We start from the raw sequence: 6,260 nt of genomic DNA on the forward strand, positions 1-6,260 counted from the left end.
ATACCCTAATTGCGGTCTTACCATGGTCTTATAGGCTGTTTCCTTAATATGTTGGTTTGTAGTCTGGATGTTTCTACGTAAAAATCCTAATGTTTTGTTTGCATTGGATGTTATTTGCTCTGTGTGTTGATTCCATGAAAGGTCTTCAGATATATTGACTCTAAGATATTTTGCACTGGCTACTGATTCTAATATTTGGTAATGTAAGGTGTAATTGAATTTAATTTTGTATTTTGTACTTTTAGATATATGAATGACGACACACTTGCTTGGAATGAACTCCATCTCCCAAGAATCCTCCCACAACATAAGTTTATCTAGATCCTGTTGGAGAATGGAACAGTCTTGCTTGTTGTTGATCACAAGGTAAACGGCAGTGTCATCAGCAAAAAGACGGACATGTGAAGAGAGAGATTAATGAAGATCATTAATATAAAAAAGAAAGAGAAGATGACCAAGTACTGAATCTTGGGGGACCCCTGATGTAACCGGGACTTGATTTGATGATTCTCCACCCAAGACGACTTGCTGAGTTCTGCCTATGAGAAAAGAATGAATCCAGTTGATGGTGGCGGTGTTAACACCATGTTCCTGAAGTTTAAAGAGAAGTTTTAGGTGAGAAACTTTATTGAATGCTTTACTAAAGTCAAGGAGAATCAAGTCGGTTTGTTGTCCAAAGATGAGGTTTCTGGCTAGATGGTCCACAAGCTGCAGAAGTTGAGTCTCACAAGAGCGGCGTTCTCAAAAACCGTGCTGCAAGTCGTATAAGATGTTATGTTTATTAAATTTGAGCTGAAAGGTTTGATGATACGATGTGCTCTAAAAGTTTACAAGAGATACACATTAGTGAAATGGGACGATAGTTAGCAGGGTCCTCTTTGTTTCATTTCTTGAAGACTGGAACAACGTTGGCTGATGTCCAAATATCTGGGAGTTTACCGGAGTCTAAGGATTTCTGAAATATGAGCTGCAAAATAGGTAAAAAATCATGTTTTAGAGTTTTGAGAACGAGAGGCTTGATGTTGTCCGGGCCTGCTGCTTTGTCAGGAGAGAGATTGGAGAGTAGCTTCTGCACCCCGTTAACACTGATAGAAATCTCTGGCATATCTGGGAATTTCCTGAAAAATGAAGAGAAAGAAGAGGACATGTTGCGGGCAGCTGAAAGGCAAGACTGAGAGAGTGTTAAAGGGGACATGGGAGTTAAAACAGATTAGAATTGTTGATTCAAGAGGTTTGCCTTGTCCTTGTCATCGGAGCCAGTAGATTTGTCGAAAAGAGATGCGATGCCAGTAGCGTCTTGTTTGACATTCTTGGCAAAATCTTAGCCATATATTACTCTAAACATTTTTTTTTGTTGCTTCAAGGTCTTCATTCCAGCTTTGTAGGCAGTTGTTATATCCACTCCTTTTATGAAAGTTCTATAAGTAGATATTTAATTGTTTAAATATGACGAAATACTGGATGCGAAATGAAGTCTTTAGCATACAAACTGTTCACCGTCAACGCTTAGAACACAAAGCCGTGGCGTCTTCAGGTCACACTACAATAAATATTATTCCCTATATGTTCTATATAAAACTGACATTTTTAAAAACACTGCTGTGACCTGGAAGTACTACTCATACTAAAATTGAGTTTCACTTCACCAAATACAACCTTCTCTCCCATTTGTCTACCAAAATGTCAAAAATACATCCAAAATGAAATTTAAACAGAAAACAGCTTTAATTTAGACCTTTATGGCCATGCCAAGTGAAATATTAGTGTTCAAAAACCTGTCAGCCATTACGCGACTAGAACAGATGGCTCCCAGCTGGTTCCTTTACCATAATTAGGCCTTCAAAGCCTTTGACATTCCGCTAGATGGCGCACTATTACGCCTTCTTGACCATAACCCTTATCATGCTTGACACGACTAATTCTGCCTTTGCGACCAGTGTAGATCATGATCAGCCTGCACATCCGTGCAGTCTGATCATGATCTGCACTGTTCGCCATTCAGTAAGTAACTTTTGGAAAGCACCCCTTTTAACAGTTAATGGTACTGTCCAAATGGAAAGATGGACAAGTACATTATAGAAATTTAGCAGGGTAAGGGTTAAGGAAGCTAATTGAATGAGTGAGCATGTCAAAATGACGTCACTGTCAGGTCTCCGTTCTGCTCGATCCGTGTCCTAAAATAAAAACTTCCAGTTAAATTTCAATTTGTGTTTAGAATTATTGCTTCGTGTAATATGGCACTCCGTCTTTTAATGGGGGAAAATTCACAAGCTGAGGCAAATAAATATTTATTTGAAACAAGAAAAAGCGTAATATTAAATGCAAACTATTTGTTATAATATCCATTTCACATTTCATCAACCGTTCCAAAACACTTGTTACCTGTATAGACATTTGTCCTTGGCTTGGTAATTCTGCATTCTTTGAGCCTTTCCTTATCATTTCCTTCCGCTATATAGAATTATACAAAACTTACACTCGCCAAAAGTAACCCTCCAAAAAACTGTTAGTAACCTTTAGTGGGAGTATAATAGCCTGGGAAGCCATTGATAGTATTTGTGTTTTGTTAGAAGAAATTATACCTAATACCTATGCATTAAAGATTCCACTTAATTTGCGCTAATTAATGTTAATTGGCATTCATCGAGTTTCTGATATTAATATCATCTACAATTTGCAGATTGAAATAAAATTTCCTTTTAAAAAGGAAAGGCTTGGCTGGTTTTGGCATAGTCTACAGAACTGGACAAGTGGTGGTAGGGGTCATTACATAAGATTCTATGCAATCTAAGGGTATGGTCTGTTCCTTACAAAAGGGTGCACGTACGAAAAACAACCCATATTTGCCGTGGCATTCACCAGTAATTACAATACGAACACAGAAATATAAACACTGATATACAAAATACGGTGGTATTGTGAAAAAAAATTGGTTTAATATACCTTGCAAAGCTACTTCCTTAACTTGTTTTAATAACACTCCTACAACAATAATCGAACCAACCATAATAGTCCTGTCAAAATTGGCGGCAAAATGTCTTTTGAGACACCTTTTGGCAGGTTACATCCTTTCATGGGGGTGTTCTCTAATAATTTCACAACTGCCCTTTAAATCTTTTTAACAATTACTACAATGGATAAATGTAAACTCAATCATGCATAATGTAAACGTCAAAATTGGGAAGTTGTCAGTTTATCGTACAGACTTACGTTTTATAGTTATATTCATATTGCTGCACACCCCCATTTTAATAATAGACAAACAAAAGAGCAACTGCAATCGGAAAACTTCCAATATTTCCGCATTGCGCAGCTTACGTCACAGGTCACTTGTTGCTGCAACCAATCACTGAATTCGTAACATATTGATCTCGGTTTGCGGCAGCTTCCCGGCTTTTCGTATCATACTAACACACACTTGAGTACCAAAAAACCCAAAAACAATACATAGGCTTGGAGCCGTAGCTCCAAGCTCCAAGCCAAAAAGTTAGAATTGTCATACTGGATTCCCTGGCTAGGATGATAATACAAGGTACAGAAGACTTCCTATTGTAATGTAATTTCAAAAAAGGGTGCTAGGCTATTGTTTTAAAAGACTAAATTATTCAATGTCTTGGATAGTATATATTCATTCAAAATTAGTTAAAGGCTTTCAGCGGAAACTCTTTACCTTTTAAAATTGTTGAAATATAAAACTGACAAGTTATCGTAGCTCTGGGCAGGTTAAGACATAACACCAGGAAAACTACATCTTAATTTGGTAATCAACAGTCTGGCCGGTGCATATAAAATATCTATGTACTGGACAATCAGAGAGGCGGGGCGGCATAGCCACCAACCCTGGTTCTGCCAACGTTAGTCAAAAATACTATTATGCCTCGTTAGGTTACCTTCCAAATATGTAGATTTCACGAAAGACAACTTCAACATAATTAGTTCTTTAAAAACATTTTTAGTAGCTAAATATTATTTGAAAGATGGACACTGAGACAATAAAATTACTTGTACTAAAAGACTTTCTTTAACTGAAATTAAATAAACATCAGAAACGAACTATTGTGTCTTCAATCTTATATATGTGTGTGAAAGTTCTACCACAATTTTACAAGTCTGGTAACACTGGTGCCATGTGGCTTTTAGAGGCCATTACGCTACACTATTCCCTGTTTCTTGCGTACCAGGTGTAAGACTTCCATACTGGACGCTGTTACTAATTTTTAGTTACAGGAGTTTGAACTCCCGACCCCAGATTGTCATTTATGTATGAAATATAAAGGCATGTTAAAAGTGTTCGGTAGTAGAAGGCATCCACACATACTTTTAGCACAATTTAAACGAAAATATACTCAAGTCTTATATACGCAGTTGCTTCTTTTACCTATGATTCCATCCAAATTATATAATCTGTCAGACTGACAGACTGTGATCGGTCGTTGCAAAATGACCTTGCTTACATGACGTCGCGATCAGAATGCACGGGCGTACAAGTTAACCGGAACCATTATGATTATAGCGCGTTTGGCATACTACGTCATACATCGGCTGTATTACCTTTTTGTCGGTTAAATGTTCAAACTTATGAACAGATGTAATAGTACATTACACGATGGATTAGTAAAGGCGTACATTATTTTGATCGCTGGTATTATGAAAATATTAGAAAGTAACCATTGAACAGCCCACATGATTGCTATATCAATGAATGTATAAATACAGAGAAAACTACTGCTCAGATACATATTGGAAGATATTACTCGAAAGGTAAGATGATTTTGATAGTTTCATTAAATGGCCCTTTAGCTGTTTTGCTTTGTTTTTATATACTAAAATGCTTTATAAAAATTTCTAATGCTACCGCCGCCTCAATAGTTTTGGCAATTTCATAACACTAGAGGTATATTTATGAAATTTCTTACACATTTAGACGTAAGAACATATAAAAATTACATTTTCCAAAAGTGCAATGATACAATTTTATTTATTTTACAACCTCTTCAACCACAGATGCATTTGTATTGAAAGAGCAAATATGATTTAGAAAGATTAAGAGGTTAGGATATTGAATTTTGATATATGGTCTAATATTAACGGAAGAGCATTAGTGCCAGGTGCATGTTATTTATTAATTCGAAATTTCGTTTCAAGTTAGTATCTCGAAATTTCGAGTTACGTATCTCGAAATTTCAAGTTACTAAATTTCGAGTTACGTAACTCGAAATTAACAACACGAAAATTCGACTTCGTATCTGGTCCTTTTATCCGCAAAATTTGGACGTCTGTCCGTCTGTCAAAGGCCAAAAATGTAGTGGACGACTTTTGACTCTTCGAAGTGGAATCATCTATCTAAATATCCATATATCTTACCAAACATGTAGCGACTTGAACATATACTACCATGCATCAATGTATGACCTACCCCATAGCCTCTAGAGTTACTCCAGATTTCAAACTGTATCTAGGATATATACCTTCATTTACATGTATAGTATGTTTAGGTGGTAGGGGCTCGAACTAGGTCAAAAACCTTCAAGATATGGTCAAAATAGTGAAATATTCTAGTTTGCATACTTCCCGGTCACCTTCTAGGACCTCTCCTCAAAATCTAGATCTATCCAGGTACCCAAATCTTGGTCAGTCAGACTCATTACTACACGTTAATGTAAGGTATGTCTATATTTCCTTGCCATATGGGCTCAAACTAGGTCGAACACCTTCCAGATTTAAACATGGTTTAAATAGTGATATTTTTATGAGCAAACGCTGCCCGGTCATCTTAATCATATGACCCTGTAGGGCTACCCGATAGATACACCAGCTACCTAATCTTGGCCAGGACCTATACATCAACGTAAAGTATTGTAGTTAGTTACTCGAGATTTCGAGATACGTAACTCGACACTTCGAGTTAATATCTTGAAATTTCGAGGTAATAAATAACATACACCTGGCACTAATGCTCTTCCGTATATATCTAACCAAATATAAATTGTTTCCTAGATAACACTGATAAAAGAAGTAATTTTGTTTTCCTCACGAATTACGAAATTCGCTTTTTTTTAAATCTAGGCATGTATTGGTATTTTTCTGACTTTCTAAACTCGCTGATAGCATTTTCTGAGTTTCTAAACTCGGTGATAGCATCACTTGATTTTACTATTTAATAGAATTCCGCTTAAGCCGGTGCTAGGGGAATTGTGCAACTCTCATGAACAGACTTAATCTATTATGTTGCTTGGTTATATTCTATGCTTCCAAAGGAT

Source organism: Mercenaria mercenaria, chromosome 3 (assembly GCF_021730395.1).
Source record: "Mercenaria mercenaria strain notata chromosome 3, MADL_Memer_1, whole genome shotgun sequence".
Classification (NCBI taxonomy): Eukaryota; Metazoa; Mollusca; class Bivalvia; order Venerida; family Veneridae; genus Mercenaria; species Mercenaria mercenaria.